General features: G+C 34.8%; 1 pseudogene; it reads right to left on the minus strand.

Moving 5' to 3' along the window:
- Positions 1–863: 863 nt before the first annotated feature.
- LOC124103081 (tRNA (uracil-5-)-methyltransferase homolog A-like) lies at positions 864–8,436 on the minus strand (annotated as a pseudogene).
- Between the last annotated feature and the right edge of the window lie 12,945 nt (positions 8,437–21,381).

The raw sequence follows: 21,381 nt of genomic DNA on the forward strand, positions 1-21,381 counted from the left end.
ATGCATGTCCGCCTGCTGGCCTCAGGCTGCATAAAGAAGCGATGGAGAGTTTTACAAAATGCTATGTACTCTACATTTGTTGGTAGGAATAGGGTCATTGCAGTTAGAGCCAGCAGTCTAGAAAAAGAGATGAGCATAGGAGAAGGTGAAGCTCTTCAGTGCCTCTGCATCTGTCCCTCTCCACGTCTGAACAAGAAGCCCTGCAGAAGGTAATGGCTGCCGCTTCACTCTGACCTCCCAATTTTGTGCAAATTCCCCTTTGGTCATTTCTAACTTGAAACATACTTGTAAGGGAAATCTGTGTATCATACTTTGAGTTTTGTCAAATTTATCCACTACAAAGTCACTACTGTTTATAACTTAGTCTATTTGACTAATGCACATCTTCTTTAATTGTGCTGAATTTTCAAATATAATGGAAAAATCACGCTACCATTTAATATGACACCATTATCAACAAGCCTTGATAGTTTTACTAATTACACAGAAGCACATGAAGTCTATAATAATAAATTACAATAATAATGGTTAAGGAACTAAAAATATCACAATTATGGATATATTCTTAAAATAGAATCAATAGAATGGCTGAAGCTTTTTATCATATTTTTTATTCATCATTTGTTTAGTTTGGTCCTCATAGCCTGAGTCTTCCAGTAGGATGGGAGGGATGGAGAGTCCACAGGAGTCTACCTGCCCTTTGAGCTATATTGACAGCAACAGATTGGTCCTGGCGAGGAGGCTAGTCCTGTGCCCTGTGATTGCTCTCCTGAGTATCCTGAGACAAGGCTGTGTGAAGCCCCCAACTTTGGTCCTCCTGATGGGCCTTGCTGTGGAAGAGCTGGTCTCTGTAGCTTCCGGGTCTAGGATGAAAGGGAAGCCCCAGAGTCCAGCAAGGCATCATTAGGGAGCCCTTGTGAAGTTTGGGCTGGCAGGACTTGGTACCCTAGGGCTCCTGTGCCATTTTAATGCTCCATATTTTCCAACAGAATGAGCATCTCACAGTAAGGGGCCTGATGAAGCAGATTCATGGCCACAGCTTTGACTGTTCGGAAGGGAGAGCCCTTGACCTGGTAAGAGGGGCCCCTGCAGAGGTCCACAGAATTACCAATAGCTGCCGGGGGCTGCATGACATACAGGAAGCACTTGAAGTACTCACCACTATGGATGGACAGGACCACGTTGGGATGCAGGGCAGTAAGGAGTGGGTCCAGGATGGCCACAAGTTGTTGGGAAGGCAGACTACTCACCAGGTTGGGTACCAGGTCCTTGACCCTGCCACAGTTGAACTCAGAGTTGCTCAGCTCATCTGGACATCCACCCTGGGGTGGACCACAGCCTCCTGAAATGGCTCAGTCCCAATTACTCTCTTCACCTTCCAGGCAAGGGACAGACCCATGGTGCCTGTGCTATAGCACACATCCAACATTACTTTCCTCATCCAGTGGGGCCCAGTCCTGGATGACTGTGTAGAGCACCTCATCTGCAGGCGTGTTTGTGCCTTGTGGGGTAGATGCCCAGCTCCAAAATACAAAATAGTGTCCTACCTGGAAGAAGTCGTGAGGAGAGATCTGGAAGGCAACCCACATAGGTCCTCCTGGATGCACTGTTCCCCAAACATGCTCCAGGGACAGTCCCCCATGGCTGGGTGTCTCACTGTCCCTCCTCCACAAAGTAGAGGTATGCCAGTCCACTGGCTCTGTCTGGTCCTTCCATGAAGTACTGAACCAGGCAGGACTTCAGCCTGGTCAGCTCCTCCAGGCTCAGTTTCTGGGGTTAGAAGTAGGTGATGGCCATGGCTTGGCCACAGTGCTTTCAGGAGCCTGCATATGTCTCAGGTCCATATGTGGAGTATGATGGGAACCAGATGACTGTCTGGAAGGCTTTTACCCACCATTTGCTGACTGCTTGACTGTCTGACTTGACTGCAGCAGGCCTTGTTGTTGCTGGTCTTTGTGTGGGCATCCAGGGCCCAGGGTATAATTGGTCTTCCCAGTTTCCTTGGCAACCCTCTACAGCACCTGCTCACACTCCACCCACTTCAACTTCTCAGCTTATGGCACAGTCCAAAGAGGGGTCACCACATCAGCAAAATGCATTCCTGGTGTCTCAGTCTCCTGCTGCCTCTTTCTGGCCTTGGGATTTGTCTTGGACCAGGCCAGGTGCACGCTGAATGGGTGCCTTTCCAAGAGCCTTGTCCTACTCAGCAGCCCTGCAAAATGTCACCAAGGTTAGGCAAGTGTTCTACCACTGTTCTACCCAGCTCCAAAATACAAAATAGTGTCCTACTTAGAGTGCCAAGGAGGAAAAAAGGGAGCAAAAAATTTTTTAAAAATTGCTTGACACAATTCATAAGAATATGCAAATTCTGTTTATTTTTATTAAAGATATTTAAATAATTTTTACTTTTTTTGGATTAAGGTTGTAGTTAGACCAATCAGAGCTTTCAGAGAAGATGACTTTTTTTTAAAACATGAAATATATAGAGTTCTACATGGTTTGAGCATTTGCTTTTTATATTTGTGAATTTTTAATTAGATTTTGTACGATGTTTATAGAAATATCATTTCATTAAACTTGTGCTAAATTTTAATTTAAAAATAGGAAATATTTTTAGTACATTGTGGATGAGATTCTTTACCTTCAGTAAAGGTCTGCAATCACAGTGTCTCCTGAAGCTGAAGCATTGGGATTGCAAATTCAAGGCCATCTCTGACAAATTAGCAAGAACCTGTCTCAAAATTAAAAAAAATAGAAAGGTCTGAGGATGATCTTCGGTGCTAAAGCACCCGTGGGTTCAATCCCAGTATCAAATAAATAAATAGATAAATAAATAAATAAAAATTGTAACTCAAGGAGGTTAAAAGATCGAACTTATAGCAAAAACTAGTGAGCAGTCATTTTAAACCAAAGTATATCTGACACCAAACTGTTTACAATAAACATTCTGATACTTGATTTGAAAATATTTTAGGTAACTGTAAATAAACTATGAAATTCAAATATATGCTAACCTTATATCAGTTAAGTAAAATATAATTTAAAATAAATATTTTATTCAAACTTTCAAGTAAGTATATATACTAGCATTTTTTTTTTCCTGATCAGTACCTAAATCCAACTTGGAATGAATTTAGCTGTAGACTTTTTAAAGTTTTTCTTTCAGCATCATGCTGAACTTTTGATTTATGTATTGGTTTCATTTATTGATCAACAGTATTTGCAATAATTTTTAATTGTTGTCTCTGCTTAGGACTCTTGTGTTCAAAGTTGAAACTAATTGACGTATCAGTGATTGGTTACAGAAAGAAAAACAAAAACACAACATCAGAGTTACACAGTAATTAAATTTATAATTTTAAAAATATTTTATGGTCTCTTACTTGAAATACTGAATACTCATAAACATACAGAAGATTTTCTACAACTGTAAATGTTGGAATTTAACATTCCTTAACTACTTCAACAAATTACCCATCCTTTAAAATCAAAATTGCATTCAGGTCTGTGTTTTTAGTCATCAACTTGTATTTCTTAACTGCTGTGTGCTTGAAAGTCACAGGTCTCCAAAGCACTTGGGTTTTCAAGTGCCATTATAAAACATGTTATTTTATGCACTCATCAAAATTAGTAGCGGTTTAGCTAAAGTTCAGCTATTGATACAGCATATGCAAAGCACTTACCAAGCAATGTGGAATAAAGACTTGACAGTGAATATTTTTTTATAAGTAATGCAATTAAGGAATAGCATTTTAAGGTCATAAATCTTAAAAACTGTAAAATCAACAGTTAATAATATCATGAATCTGGAAACCCATCTCTTTACCTTGAACTTAATAATTGGAATGTGAAGAATGACCTTGATTAATTGGGCTTTTGTAACCATGTTAATCACAAGTGAGAGTGATCCTGTACAATAAAACTTGGTGATAGAACACCTGTATACCATTTTTCATTAGTGGATTTTATTTCATTTTTATTTATATTATTTAAGCCTAATATTTTAGAATAGTGGGGCCATTGCACTTTTGTACTTTTCAATACTTTCATATTTTATGGGGAAAACAAGGCTTCTCATCCTAAACAAAATAAGAACCACCACAAAAAATAAAGTTAGGTGAATCTTCATATCCTCAGAGTATGAACTGCGGAGAACTCATATTTTTCAGGGAAATACTTTCAAATCTAAAATTATTTGCTCTATATATTTACTAGACCTTTGCCACTAGTTAAAACCTTTTGCTGTTTTTGATATCAAAACTTGAAAATTAAACTAAAGATATTTAGAAATGTATTTAGATCTAGAAACAGAATTTTTAAATAAACTCTTCTATGAGCAACAGAGAGCATTGTTTTAATCAGAAAATTCTATGTTCCACATTTGTAATTATGCATTCCAAATTATTGGCATATTTACACTTTGTTCTCTATTTTTAAATGAGTCTCTCTCTAGATTTTCCGATGTCTGTAAATAATAAACCTGTTCATCATTTTAATTTTTTTGCAACTTGATTTAATATTTAGAATGAGAGTCATCTGAATTTTCCTTTTACTAATATTTTCTCCTCCAAAGTGGATTCAGGTACAATGGCTTTTATTTTGCATGCTGGAAATGATATGTAAGCAAAATCATAATTCTCAAACCTTTTTATTACTGAGAAGAAAAATCCCAGAGATCAGTGTTTTTACAAGCAGTTTTGAGACAAAGTACTGAAATTATACTGTTTGCTATATCAGTCTATTCTCCTAATAGAAGCATAATAAAATAAACCATCAGAGAATTATTTTCCACCCATGTAAAATAATGTATTAAATGTCATTTTAGAACATGTAAGTGCTTTGCAAGCAAATAAAATAAATATAGTGTGTAAAAAAGAAAATATTAGAGTCAAAACAATGCTATTAAAGTAGTTTGTTTAATACTAAGTAGTGAAAGGACATCTGGAGGAAGAAAAAGAATGGGTGACCGATTATAGTTCATCAAAACAAATTTCAAAAAGAAACATTCTTTCTCACTAATGCAAGCCATAATGTTTTATGGAGCCATCTATTTTAAATATTAAAATAAAACTTAAAAAAAACAACCTTCCTCAACCTAGGAGGCAGGCACATATTATTCCATAGATTCAATAAAAATTTATCAACTTGCAAATTGTGTTTGTATTGAATCTTTAAGATTGTATGACATCTGCACAATTTATCCATATTAAATTCTTATGTTATTTTTTTTTTCTTCATGAAGAAGTTTCCGGTATAACATCACGTTTTGGGAGATAAGCAAGTGATTTGCCATTTATAGTTGGTGGGACAAGATACAAAACAGTGAAGAATAAGATGATAAGAGGGAAAAAATCTGCAAGGAAACATAGGTATAGAGCAAATATGATGTCTTTTAAAGGAGATTTTTCTTCAAAAGCAATTATTATAAGATTCTTTAGTTATTTTAGAAAATTGGTTCCACATTTTCTTCATTTTTAACTGTATGAGGTACTAAGAATTATTATTTTTATTAAGAAAAGCAACTGAAATTATCAATCATAAACACATTTTTAATTTTCTTGCTAAAATATGTAAATGAGTTTGAATTGCTGTTCAGAGGATGGCTAAATTTTTAATATGACAAACTAAATTTTCTTGGCACTTTCTTATCCTCGGTCCCCTTCAAAGCTCACCTTTATCTCTGTATCTGAAACATAAACATCTGTTGAAAATTCCTTACATATGCAAAAATTTCCCTGGCAAAGCTCTCTCTCTTCCCTATTTTGTTTCCCTAGTCAGGGCCTTGGGAAAAATAGAGGCATCTAGTGAATTAAACTATTACATAGTGCATCTAATCTCCTTACTGAAAATTTCATCGGCTAGACATCTTCAAGTTCTAGAGAGAGAACATTTCACCTCTGGGAATACTGCTCCAGTGTATTTACTTGCATGAATAGATGTGTCAGCCTTGAAATGAGCTCCAAGAATGAAAAGGCTCAATCGTAGGCGTCGGCTGTGGTGTATGTAGCTTTGCAGTCCCAGCTATATGACGTGGCAGACTCCACAGCACTAAAGGCATCAGGGTGAGCATGTGCGTTAGGGTTCCCTACTTGGTTAAAGCATGGTATCCATCCTGCAGGGTGTGAAGTGAGACAAAGAAATCTAGCAGATTACAAGGTACTGCCTGGAATATTTCTGAATCTGTGTTGAAAGAAAGCATGGGACATAAGTCACCATAAAGCCAGAACTGAGCATCATACATTGAGTCTTTTTGGATCCATCAAGTACAAGGTGAGGTGAATTCATCAGCATTATATTTTAGGAGGAAGATGCATACTTGGAATCCAGCTTAAGGAGGGTCAAACGGCACAAGTAGGTCTCACGACAGGGGACCATGTATTCAACACTGCACACTCATGCCTGTCTGTGAGGTCACAACCATGACCCCAGGAGGGTTCCCTCATGGACAACTAGTAGAGAACAAAGAAGTTCAAGTTCAACTCATGGGTGGATTGACTCCGCATGTTGTGTACAGCCCAATTGGGTATCTCTAAAAGACAGTAGGAGATATATATATATATATCTCCTACTGTCTTTTAGAGATACCCACTATATATATATATATATATATATATATATATATATATATATATATATATATATATATATTCATACATACATATATATATATTCATACATACATATATATATATTCATACATACATATATATATATATATTTGAAATATATATATATATATATATATATTTCAAAACAATGTTTGGCACAGGTAAATGCCCATAATTTTATCTCTCTGTTTAAACAATTTTAAATCCTCTTGCTTTTCCTTTCAGTTGACATGGTCCTGACCCCTGTTGCCATAGTTTTGAGTCATGTCTGCCTTGCATTGTAAACAGTGACTGATACCATGTTTGTTTGACAAGTCCTGGGGAGACATTCTATGTGCAATAATATGACAGGGACCAGCAAGTGCATCTGAGTGGCATGAGTTGTGGCCACATCAGAGGACTTCGGGTGCGCCAGGTAGATCCTCCCTTCCATCAGCACTCCTCCCAGCTTCCCAGAACCTGGATGGCTGACTGCTCACTGTTCTTTCTTGCTGGAGAACACTTTGGACTGAATGCTAGTTGCTTCTTGTAGCTAATAATCAACTGAGGAGGGGTAGTGTATACCAGGCCCTCATTGCAATTCCAGTCCCTGATGGTACAATCTAGCTCCAAAGTGCTCTGTGGATTAAACTTAAGCCTCGATTTCAATTGTATCAAAGTTCAAACTTCTTCCTCTGTGTGCAGTATTCTGCTTTATTCACTATTTTACAAGTATTGATTACCAAAGTTCTTCCCGGTAAAAACTGTTAGCATGCACTTTCCTACTTCCGTTTACAGGGATCACCATTTAAGTCATTGTACACATACAGACATTTTTAGACAATATGCATTTACCACTATTATAACAAAGTTAAACTTCCCCCAGCCTGTGATCTGGATTATACAACTCATTTTCTTAGTGGATAAAAGTACTTCCATATAAAAAAAAAATCTAAAAATAGCTACACAAACAGAAATTTTATTTGCCAGATTACATTGCTGTTCTTGATCTTTATATTTCCAGCTTTGACCAGTCATTTTCTTGATGTTGTTGTTGTTGTTGTTTTTAATATGATAGGAAAATGAAAAAACATTGTCACACTGAATATTTAGAGGTATATTTCCTAGCTTGTTTCCTTGCCATGTATAGGTTCTAACATTATGAAAATTGTAAACTGTGAGAATGAGTTATAAAATATTCATTCTATTAATATCCAGGGATGATTAATTTCCCATTGCATCTTCTCTAACTACTTATTGTACTGATTCCAAATGTTTTATGCTTTTTTTACTAAGTTGCTTGAATGTTTTTAGTATATTTAAACACATTCTAATTATGAAATTATTGGAGGATGTTTGTTTCTCTATGTTTATTTCTTTACTCTTGCTTAGTAACAGGCAAAACATGTGCAAATCTATTAAAGTGTAATCTCATCATCTAAACCAGTGGTGTTACCAGCTTGTTTCCCCAGGGTTAGCTGTGTAGGATGTGTGTATTAGAAGGCCAGACAGCAAGCTCCCTCAGTACTCTGGAGGCCCATTTCTATCATCACAACCTTATGAACATTAATGGTTCCTCTTCTCTTTATTCTTCTTGCCTTGCTATTTATTGCTCCCATAATAGGACATTTGATAGAACTATTCAGTGTTTCTGATATGTTTTAACTTTGTGTTTGTTTTCATCTTTCTTGTTATAGTGACTGAGCTGACAAGGCTATGGCCTCCCCAAAATCCCCTAAATCTACCAACACAGGACATGTAGTGTTTACTCCAGATGTTCAACAAATGTTTCTTGCATGGATGATATAAGTTCCATAAAGATTGGAGCACGGTTTGAGCATACCTTCATCTTCGAATGGGCACAGTTGCACATAGAACTGTGCTTTTGGATTGGCAAGAATCTATTTGATCATTCTGATGCTGCCTAGAATTTATCAAGGCTTAGCAAGCAAAAGCTCAGCTACTACATCAGAGAATTTCTGGAGCTCAAACACAAATGCTTAAGAAACAGCTCTGCAAAAGCAATCTAACTCCAAATCTAGTTTCTGATAAGGCCCCATTTCCATGTCCTCCTGCTTCTCTGCAATATGATTTCTGGCTTACACAATCTACCCAAAGAGAGAGAGAGAGATACTGCATACATTTTAACCTTAATTTTATTTTCCAGAATCTTACCTGAAGCTCAAACACATCATCAAAAATATTTGGCATCAATACCACTCAAGTGACTGATAACAAACTCCCTTAACGTCAAAAGCCATTCCATTTTTCTAAGAGGAAGAATAAGGCCATACCTAAACATATTAAAATATTATTCACTTTGACAATAGAACTAGTTCCAAGACATGAGCTATTGCTATATTAGAAAGGAGAAGCAATCAGTATTTTTCATTGCCTAAGAATCTCCATACTACAAAAAAAAATCCATCACTTATAATGAAATTGGTAAGTACCTAGGAGGCAAATGGCTTTTTAAAAATAATTTCTAGTCTGGAATCTGGTTCAAAATGAGTAGTTGTAGTTAACTCATATTCTCATTAACAGAAAAAATTTAGTCCCAAGTGAGTATATTTATAAAAAAGAATTGTAAATGAAGTGGAATTTTCATTAAGATTGTAAGGACTATTATTGTTCTATTTCAACTAGATCTGTAGATTGTTCTGGATATTAAAAATTGGGAAGAACAGTAAATTTAGTTTGATTTAAATTACCTGAATTACTCAATAAAAATGTTACTTAGATGCATTATCCATAAGATAGTTATATTTTTAGTTATATGAGAGTTTCAAAATACAGATATCACTTCAATTCCTGCTGTCAAAATAATTACATAATACATTCATGCCTTCTTCAGTGTGTAACTGGTTTTTCATTAACTGTGGTGTTGACATCATATTATATTTTCTATGCATTTGTCTTATGTATTTTTTACTTGACCAAAAAATAAATAAATAGACAGATAGATGGATAGATAAGAGAAAATGAATCCATATGAAAATTTGAAACAATTTAAAATGGAATAAAAATTTCTAGTAGAGTTTGAATATATTTCTATAGTTAACAGGAATTAAAGAGCAATATTTTATGACTTCCTATATATGCTTAAAATTTATTTTAATTCAAAATTTATATTAGAAATTTTCTGTAGCTATTCCTTAATGATAACTTAGGGACAGTTGGTAATTACATTATTAATGCCAGACTGCAATGCTCTTAAGGAATAATTTACTACAAAGAAAGAATACCCAAGTGTTGCTTTAAATTGTAAAGTTAAAATGTAACATTTTATAATTTTTCAGAAAAATAAACTGGTTATGTATTTTACTCTATATGTTTATTTCCATAGCCATGATTTTCCTTCATGGCACTTATTTACTGTTGTACATTTATTTGTATGATTGTTTGGCATCAATTTGTCTCTTTAGGGAGGAAACTCTTTAAGAGATGAAATTTGAGTCATGGTGATTTCAAACCTTGTCTTTTGGAGGATCTCCATGTGGTTTTCCTACTATGATGTTATTATTTTACTCCCTGGTGTTTACATTAAAGAATTAAAATCATCACACACTTTAGTGATAAATGCATACCAATGTTTATAGTGACACAATTGGCAATAACCAAGCTATGGAACTTCCTAAGTCCCCATCAGCAGGTGAATGGATGAAGAAAATATCACACACAAAAAAGTTTTACTTGGCTATAAAGAATAATGAAATTATATCACTTTCTAGTAGACAGGTGGAACTGAAGAACACCATGCTAAGTGAAATAAGTCAGACTAAGAAAGTAAAGGGTGAAATGTTTTCTCTCATATGAGGAAGCTAGAGAGAAATAATAAGCTAATAAAGAGGAATCTCATGGAAATGTAACAGTGGAGTTCAGGTGGAGGGAAAGGAAAGAGGAAGTATTAGGAATTTAAATAAATAAATTTATGTTATATGACTCCATGAATTTGTCAAAATAAATCACACTATTATATATAGCTATAATATCCTGATAAAAAACATTGAATGTAGAGGAAACATTTCTAGATTTGTTCTCTGTTTATCCTCCAAATTATACTCTGGTGCATGGAATTAATTTAATATATTTGATGAATAATTTTAAAATACACGAAAAATATAATCTGAAAAACTACTCACCTTTCACGAAACTAGTCCAATATAAACAATTGTAAACCATATGAGATGACATGAGTTTAATGGCAATACAGTGCTCAATATGTTCAATACTTTGAGTATAATCTGTAACAAACTAAATAATAGATATTGATATTTTGATACTTATGGCTCAACTTTTCTAATTTCAGAAAGAGATTTGAAACCAGGATTGTTTGACTTTACGAGTATTCTAGAATACAAACTTCTAACAATATATAATTAATATTTTTATTATGTTGATGAGATTTTTTTTATAAACATATTTGTCTGTCTTATAAAATTTCAAAACACATTTAATCATACAGAATGAGAAAAAAAGGGAAACCATGGAAAGTCTTTTATTTCCCTACATACTTGATAAAGCTTAAAACATGACATATGGCAAGGTTTTTAGTCTAGAAGCCATGCAAATATATGCAAATTAATAAAATTATCATGTGATCACATTTGTCCTGGATAGCCTTTGAATTGTAACTGTCTTAACTGATTAAAGAGTTATATTATCTTTTCATAAGATCTAACATTTTACATATTTATGTAATTCATCAATATATAGTTTTGAAAACTTGTATGGATGCAATTTACATTGCCAAATGCTTTATGAGTTGATTTAGATATAAATTATAGAGATGATAGATATAAATTTTCTACTTTTTACCTTGTACAGACAGTAATTTCTTCATCAATCTGTACAGTGTATTCTAATATCTTTATCAGAAATTATACAAAATCAGTATGATATAATCAGGTGGTGAATCAAGATAATATGCATGTATACCAAAGCATTTGGTTGATTATTGTAATTCTTGTTGAAAAAAATGCAGTTTGTTGCATAAGTAATATGAACATTTAGAAGAGAATTTTTCTCATACATATATGCATTAATCTACTCAGGCTTCCATAACAACATACCACTGACAGAATGGTTTAAACAACAGAAGTTTATTTTTTTCACAGTTTGAGATACTAAAGTTTCATGATCAAGCTGCTGGTGAGGCCTGTCTTCCTCAACTGGTAGAAGGCCCAATCTCTCTGTGTCCTCACATCTACTTATTCAGAGAGAGAGAGAGAGAAAAGTCTCTCTGGTTCTCTTCCTCTGCTTTTATAAAAGACCCATGTTATTGGATGAGGAACCCACTCTTGTGACTTAATTTAACCCAGTTCTTTCCCTAGAGGTCCCATCTGTATTTCTGTATAGTCATATTGGGATTGGGGTTTATTTTAGTCAGCTTCCCAACTACTGTCATCAAAATATCTGACAAGAACAACTTAGAGGAGGCAAAGTTTAACTGACATCTCAGTCCATAGGTGTTTGACTCTGTTTGACTCTGTTGCTCTGGGCCCACATTGAGGCAGAAAAAAAGCTGTACCACTTGTGGCAGGATAAGGAAGGGGAGAGAGACAGAAAAGGGAAGGGGCCACAGGGAAGATGTACCCTTCCAGGGCATGCCCCAGGGTAACCCCTCCTTCTGCAATTACCACCCAGACATTTCATTCAAACTAGGTCAGACTGATTGGGTTACATCTCCCATAGTCCAATCATTTTAGCTCTGAATATCCTTTTGCTAACACAAGAGCTTTGGGGAGATACCTGTATCCAAACCATAACAAGACTTCAACATAAGAATGTGAGAACTTTAAGTCCTTAACTATAAACTGTCCCCTTTATCTTCCTATTAGTTTTTTGTAGGACTTGAATGAGTTTTGTGTTGGTGTTTGTAGTCTGTTATGTTTTCCTATTGCCATGTGAGTAAATAAACTTCAATCACCTACCTATCACCATGGATCTCTAAAATTGCACATACAGTGCACTTTTTCAGAATACACAACTTGCATAATTTTAACCAGTTTGTATATTTTTTTTTCCAAAAGGCAAAGTATGAGTCAATATTCTATTTTCTGTTGAAGATATTTTCAAAAAGAAAACATGACTGCAACTAGCTTGGCACATAGCTAAATCATTGCTATGATAATAATGTCATGAAATATGATCACCTGTGTTTTTAAAATCATTACACCATTTCTCATTAAGTGGGTGAGTACAATGTTTTTCCAAGTCTATCCAGTTATTAATAGATCAACTCAGGTTTTCCTCTGCTGGAAACCTCTGACAGTCAAAGGGGAATCACAGAGCTTTAACAATAGTTTTAGAGTGACATGGGATTAAAATAATCAATAAAACTCAACACTGCATTTTCATTTTAAATAAAATGCTAAAGTTTCATTTTTTTATTATCTCCTGCTAGTAATTGTGCCAGATTGACTTCTGATAAATTTCTACCATGGAAAATAAATATTATCAGTTCAAGTTGCTTCAGAATTCACACAGCAGAGTGGCTATGGTTATTTACACGATGTCACAGTGTCTATCTCATATGGCTCTCTCTTGTTGCCATGTGATGCTTATCACTCAAGTCAATATGTACATGACTTCTGGAACATGTACTTATGTTTTTTTTTTTTTCTACTAAGCTTTTATATGTCAGAAAAGTAGAAGCATTTATAGCTTTTAGACTGTGCAGAATTATAACGAATGAAATTTATTTAGTTCATTCTCTATTTTACACTATAGACAATCCTTTGACAATGAACAGATTAAAATATGATTAAGTCAAAAGCGATTAGAAAAGACTTAGAATTGGGATGGACTTTAAATGTCATTAACTGAAATACTTTATCCCATGTACAATTAAATTGGTAACACCAGTTTGTGATAGGACAGAAAGAACTAGACATTAGGGACCTGAATTCTAATCCCTTCTCTACAACCAATTCAAACTAAGACTTTGTGTGAGCTGTTATCTTCTTTGAACCTTGGTCAGCATAATTACTATAGCGTTAACTCGTTTTCCAGTGCTTGGCTATCAGCAAGCTCCATGAATGTGATTCCTCTATTTTGATCTAACTTAGTGACACATATTTAGACTGTCAGGACCCTGGTTTCAGAATTGTCCTTCTTCCTCACTGACCATTTCTTTTCATTAAGAATCTTCTTTCTTCTTCCCCTCAAAGTGCCTCTAGTTGTGAACATGTGAGGTTCTCGTTGAAAGGACATCTGGGGTCCTAAGAGTAATTGATAGAAGGCATTTTAATATTATATTTTTGTAAAGATATATTTCAGTTTAAAAGGTATGGATGCATAATGTACCAGGCTGACTGCATGTGATTTCCTTCTCCTGTTATCAATTGGTTGTTAAGTGGAAAGAGACATAAACTATTAACTGCAAGGATTTTATGTACACTTTTTTTAGGAGCAGAAATACCAATTTTTATTCAGTGTTCCAACTTCTGGAAACTCTGAAACTCAGGACATTTTCAAGATCAACTGAACAGTAACAATTTCATACTCTAACTGGGACAACAGTCACATTTTTTGTTAAAATACCTCAAGCAGTTGGTGGATAATGTCAGAAGGTTCATGCGTGTTTTTCTAGTTTTGGAAGAAGGGATTCTTTGGAGAATCTCAGAATTAAATGACATGGCTCATGTATCCAGGGGAAAATTGCTGTTTTAACACATGCCATACCTAAATCTCAGCTTACTCTTTCAATCCTCAAGTTCCTCAATATGAAATTAAATACTGTGGACATCAAAGATCTTTTGAGGTAAGAAATTTCTTCCTTTGAAACATTTTTAAGTAAATGTGTTTGTCAATTGCCCCAAATAACTTTATGAAATATTTGGCAGTCTCTTAGAAAAGGCAGTCATTAAAAATATGTCTTAGAAATCATTAGGTTCACCTCATAAGAAATATGAAGCTTGAGTATCTTTTCTTAGAGAAATAAAGAATGCTTTTAGTGACAAGCCAATATATGCCCAAATAAAGCAACATATATCCAAAGTTTCAAAGCAGTGAAAAAAATCTTCACTCAAATTCCCATTTTCTATATAGTTTTCTAACTATAGAAACCACAAATCTAACAGTGGACCCTTGGAAATTTTGGGTCACTAATTTGTGTATGTATGTGTGCATATGTGTACTCCTCACAATGAGTACAGTCTGTTGCTACCATAATTTTATAAACTTGAAGCTCTCAAAACCATCAAGTCAAAGGAAGTTGCAATTATGAACAGGAAAACAGAAGAAAATGTTTAGTACCAGAACTGCTCTTTGAGACAAAATTATTCACCACAAAAATGTCAAGGTAATTGGAAAACCATAATATAATCTCCACTGCCTACCAGGAAAAGGTGAACATAGGTATAAGTGAAGAATTAAAGGGGTGCTACTGTATGAAACCCAGAAATAGGATGTGAAAGCCAGAAGAGAAGAAAAATGAAAATTCAAGACGTCAAAATGAAATGTAATAAAACTATGGGACATTATTTTTCAGTGTGATACTTCCTTAAAAGCATGACAATTAATCTTTTCCAAATGTAGTACATATAGGATGTGTGTCTTTTATTTAATTATCCCCCATTCTATGACCTAATCTAATGATATGTAGAATGTGTTCAGGCTCCTAGTGACTCATACATGGCAAAGTTAATGAGCTTTAAGTAAACACTGTCCAGTGATTGCTGTACATTTATTATATGTGATTTTCTTCTCTACCTGGGAACAGAACTAAAGTGAATTTCTCAGTCATTCTGCAGACAGTTGAGGTCATACAGCCACATATTACACATGAAACATTGAAGAAGTGATGTGTCCACTTCAAGGGTTGGCCTGTGGAAACCTAGCAGACATGATTTCATGACCTCCCTTTTAAATCTATCTTTGTTTAACTCCAGGAGAGGACCATTTTATATTAGATGGGAGAGTTCAAAGTGGAAAGAGACTGAGCTCCTGGATATAGTTTTGAACAGAGTATAATCTGTTCAAAGTTAGTCCTCCGCAGGGTAACATGAGATTCAGAGCAATGTAGTTCTGAGATATTTTAGATAATCAAGCCCTAAGATGATGATATGTGTGTGTGTGTGGGGGGGTGAATATCCTTGATATGCTCTAATGATGTAGACAGCAAGAGGAGGCCATGAATTAGGAATTTTGAAGTCTGTATTGTCAAATCCAGAAATTATTATTATTATTATTAGTTTTATTGATTTTTTTAAATACATGACAGCAGAATGCATTACAGTTCTTATTACACATATAGAGTACAATTTTTCATATCTTTGTATATAGAGTATGTTCACACCAATTCATGCCTTTATACATGTACTTTGTTTTTTTTTTTTGTATTACAATTTTATTATACATATATACCACAATTTTTCATATATGTTTATATATAAATTATGTTGACACCTAATTCCAGTCTTCATAACTATACTTTGGATAATGATATCCATCACATTCCACTGCCCTTGCTACTCCCCTGCCCCTCCTTTTCCCTCCCACCCCTCTTCCCTATCTAGATTTCATCTAATCCTCCCTACTCCACTATGAGTCAGCCTCTTATATTAGAGAAAACATGGTGCATTTGTTTTTGGGGGGATTGGCTAACTTCACTTAGCATTATCTTCTCCGGCACCATCCGTTTACCTGCAAATGCCATGATTTTATTCTCTTCTAATGCTGAGTAAAATCCCATTGTGCATATATGCCACTTTTTTAAAATCCATTTATGGGCATCTAGATTGGCTCCACAGTTTATCTATCCTGAATTGTGCTGCTTTAAACATTGATGTGGCTGTGTCCCTGTAGTATGCTATTTTTAAGTCCTTTGGGTATAGTCCAAGGAAAGGGATAGCTGATTCAAATGGTAGTTCCATTCCCAGATTTCCAAGGAATCTCCATACTGCTTTCCACATTGAATGTACCAATTTGCAGTCCCTGCAGCAATGTATGAGCATACGTTTTTCCCCACATCCTCACCAACACTTATTGTTGTTTTTCTCCATAACAGCTGCCATTCTGACTGGAGTGAGATGATATCTTAGAGTGGTTTTGATTTGCATTTCTGTAATTGCTAGAGACAATGAGCATTTTTCATATATTTGTTGATTAATTGTATATCTTCTTCTGAGAAGTGTCTGTTCAGGTCCTTGGCCCATTTGTTGATTGGGTTATTTTATTTTTTTTGGTGCTTCCATTTTTGAAGACATTTTTATCACATTTCTACAAGATTTGTTGATGTCAACCAAGACAGCCTGACTCAGGTGATGTTTATCATAATGTACACAGTAGAACATTATATTCAATTTTTAGATGCTAGCAACAATTACTATTTTCTTTATTTGTCAATTGCATGTCAGTAATAACCTAGAAATAGTTCTCATTTCTTCCCAACACCAAAAGCTATTTTCCCAAAAGAATTCTTATTTTTTCCTGCCAGACTCTGAATCTTCAATTATTTTGAATTCATAAATCTGTATAATTATTTTATACTAAATGCAAATATATTCTCTCTCTCTCTCTCTCTCTCTCTCTCTCTCTCTCTCTCTCTCTCTCTCTCTCTCTCTCTCTCTCTCTCTCTCTCTCTCTCTCTCACACACACACACACACACACACACATACACTCACACACACACACCGGGTGAAGAGGCAGTCTCAAGAGGAATAATTGATGTTTCAACAAGGTTATGTGCAAATTAAAAATAGAATATCTAATGAGCATCCAGTCAATACTTGTATTTTCTCAAACTCATATACATCCAAAATCACTACATGAGTCATGCCCTTCTAGCCATGTAATTTCTGTGGTATTGGAGTTATTGATTTCTATAGAAGCTGTTTTCATACATCCCTCTCCCAGCCAGTCTAAGTTACATAGAATTATTTTCTGTATGCAAGAAAATCATTTCCAATATTTTACTTAGTGCATAACTGTGTGTCTATGTAAAAAGCTACATAGTACTCATACATGACGACATATGATTCTATATGGGGTATCATTGAGTTTTTCTTAACTTGAAAATTAAGAAACCAAGAAAACCTTCTAGGTTTTCTCGTTCTCTCTTTCTTCCTTCCCTCCCTCTCTGTCTTCTTTTGGTGGTGATTCTAAATTAATCAACTCTCAGTAAATTTCCAGTATATAATACAATGTTATTAACTATAGTCATCATACTCTACTAATCTCTAGCCTATTCATCCTGATAACAGCAACTAACAGAAAAACAGAGGGGATATACATATTTACAATAGTTTTTTTTTCGAAATATTGCAAAGATAGTACTGAGAGCTCCCATATACCCCACATCCACTGTCTATTTCCATTCACAATTTACATGACCTTGGGACATTATTGGATCATTGGGTCATTATTGATACATTATTATTAACTGAAATGTATGTTTTATGAAATTGCCTCAAACCCAAACCAAATTGCCATATACATTAAATGTCATATGTGTCCTCCAGCTCCTCTGTGACTTTTTCTCAGACTTTCCTTACATTAGATGATATTGAAAGTTTCGGGAGTGGTAGGACAGGTATTCTGTGAAGTGGTCCTCAACTGGATTTTGCCTGATGCTTTTCTCATGATTAGATTAGAACCACATTTTTCTGGGTAGGAAGGCCACTGAGTGCCATTTTTATCACATTCTCACATGTGTGCGAGGTTCCAACAAGTGATGTAATCATTGTTGATTATTTCATTGGTGTGAGCCTGAGCATCTGTCCATGCAGTGTGGTCAGAGCAGCAGCTGAGACCACTCTGTCCCTCTTCACACTGTGCCAGCTTGAGGAAGTGGCTGTGTGAAGTGCACATTGGAGGAATGAGGGGAATGTGTGTGAAGTATCTGGAATTTTTCTGCTTAAGGATTTGCCTATTTATCCCCATTTATATATTTATTCCATAATTTATTTCTATGAACTCAGGGCATATATTTTATATATTTGATTATAATTTAATATATTTTATTATTTTCTTATTCAAATTTACTTTGACCTTTGGGAGCTCTTTTGTCTGTCCCTATATTCTTTGATTCATTTTGAGTGAGTGTGTTTGTGGATGTGAATGTGTGTCATACCCATACTTTGTAACACTACAGGATACCATACACTCATTTTGTGCATTCTACCTGAAATTAGGCATATCTTCATGAGACCTGGTTACTTTGTCAGAGAATGGTAATAAAAACTCATATCTAGGCATTAATTATTGCTACTGGGATGCTGTTACTTTAGGCTTTGTAACTAACTGAGCAATGAAATGGTTGTGTGCATAATAACTGATATGTGTGTGTGTGTGTGTGTGTGTGTGTGTATTTTTTCTCTGCATATATATTCACCTGCAACTATTTAAGTGTTTGATGGCTCATGACCTGACTCTGGTCTAATTCCATAACATCATTGTAGCCTCCCTCACTGCTTGGTCTATAACCTCCTAATACATTACTGAGGTAGGGGTCCTGCCATCCAGCATTCATGTAGAATATGTCTTTAGCAGTATTAGAACTGCCAAGCTGCCTCCTGTGGGGAACAACCTTACAACTGGATCCCAGTGTGTATATGTAGTTTTTTTGCATTTAACCTTACAGTCTTGTTTTATCCCAAACTTACCTAGGATGGTACCTTATCACCAATTCCCTTGGTAATTAACACATACCTTTGTAATACCATTACATTGTTTTGTCATATTCTGCATCTTCATGATTGACTTTATGAAATATTATATATATATATATATATATATATATATATATATATATATACCAAGTTCTTTATCCAATATGTGGTTTGTACATATTTTCTCCCAGTGAATGACCTAGAATTTTTCTTATGGCATCTTCTTCTATATGACATAAATTTGGATTTTAAAAAATTGTAATTTAGTTTAAATTATTTTTTAAAGTTCATCTTAGTGCTATTTAAATGTATGATGTGTCAAATGTTTGATAATAATACTTTTGGTATTGTCATTTCAAATAATAAGAATGTTTTATTAAGATGTCATTTGTCTAAAATATGTGCTTAAACTGGAAGCCAGGGTGGTTACTGTGAGCTCTAATATACCAAATAATTTTAGCTAAGGCTTGTACTCTCCCTGAGCATTTTTTTCTGTGATATGCTGTAATTAAATCTTAATTTCCTTCCTCAAATTATTAACAGCTATATTTCTAAATACATTTTTTTTAGTGACTTGATTCTACTATGCCTCAAAATCTGCTACCCATGATCTGTCAAATTAACATATCTACAACTTTGCTTATTTTCTGTTTCCAAGTCAGGCTATATTGCTATACAATAATAATATAATATTTCCTCTTTATAATTATTTGTACCTTCAGTGACTTATAATCTCAGAGATTGCTCTGGAGAGAAAAGGCAACTATACTGTTTGACTATATCTGTTTGGCACAGGAAATTAAATAGTTTTACTATGAAGTAAGAAAGGAAGAAAACTAAAAATAAAAAAAAAAGAAATGGGGAAAAGAAATGAAAAGTAATTTATAGAAAAATGATTAAACAAAATAGGAAAAAAAAAAGAAATAAAGAAAAATTTAGGTCACACTGTCGTAGTTGATTTGGATTGTCAACTTGGTTGGATAAAGAGATGCTGCAGATTAAAAGGTTTCTGGGTGTGTGAATGAGGGTGTGTCTAGAAAGGATTGGCATGTGGGGTAGAGAACTGAAGGGGAGACCCTCTGTGGGCAGCACTGTCCCATAGGATGGTGGTGTGGATGGAATGAAAACTGGAAGAACAAGGAAGCAGCAGCAGATGCAAGTTCAATTCTTGGTGAATGGGATCTCGATTGCTGCTGTGATTGCTTGAGGACATCAGATTCTTACTCCTTCACTCTTCCAAAGTGGCCTTTGGTAGTGATTCTCCAGGGGTTTCCAGAAGCCTTCAGCTTCAGACTGGGTAGCACTATTGATTCCCTCTTGTTCTGAGGCATCAGCATCTTGGACTGCACAGCTATTGGTTTCTCCAGCCTTCAGACAGCCATTGTGGAATCTCCAGCTTCTGGTGGTATAAGGCAATCTAAAAAAAAATATCATTTTATAATCATACTTCCTGCTGATTCTGTTCCTCTAGAGAACCCTGAATAGTGCATACACCTATCCTTCCTGCATCCATATTGTTTGGCCCTAGCATTACTTTTAAACTCTGCACCTCTGAAAAAGAGGAAGGTATCTTTCGATTATAATTGTTATGATTGACTATTAAGAAATTTTCTCAAGTTCTAAAATTTCATTTTCCAATTGGCTAAATAAAGATAACATATTTCCCAACAGTGTTCTCTGATTTAAATGTTAATATATTAAATATTAATAAATATATATTTATATTAAACCAAGAGCAGTGTACTGTAGAAATGCAGCCAACGTCCAGCACCTTCTGCATAGAGAGATTCTCAGAGAATGCTGAGCCTACAGTGTAACATCTGGCTTCGATTCATGGTTCTACACTGAACTATAGTGTAATTCTACATAATTTATTTAATTTTCTTAGCCAACACCTCATTTATTAAATCTGAATAATGCTACCAAATCTGTCACCTTTCTATTGGTTGAAAAATCGAGCCACTAAATATGCTCATGAAAGTTTAATGTCCAGGGCTCGGGCTATAGCTTCATGGTAGAACGTGAGGCACTGGGTTGGATCCTCAGCACCACTTAAAAATAAACAAATAAAACAAAGGCATTCTGTCCATCCACAACTACAAAATTTTTTAAAAAATATATATTTAAAAGTATATAAATACATAAATAAACATTTAATGTCCTTCATGTCACTGAAATC

Source organism: Marmota monax, unplaced genomic scaffold, assembly GCF_021218885.2.
Source record: "Marmota monax isolate L192 unplaced genomic scaffold, Marmota_monax_Labrador192_F-V1.1 WCK01_AAM20220418_F8-fsc00039, whole genome shotgun sequence".
In the NCBI taxonomy this organism is placed as follows: Eukaryota; Metazoa; Chordata; class Mammalia; order Rodentia; family Sciuridae; genus Marmota; species Marmota monax.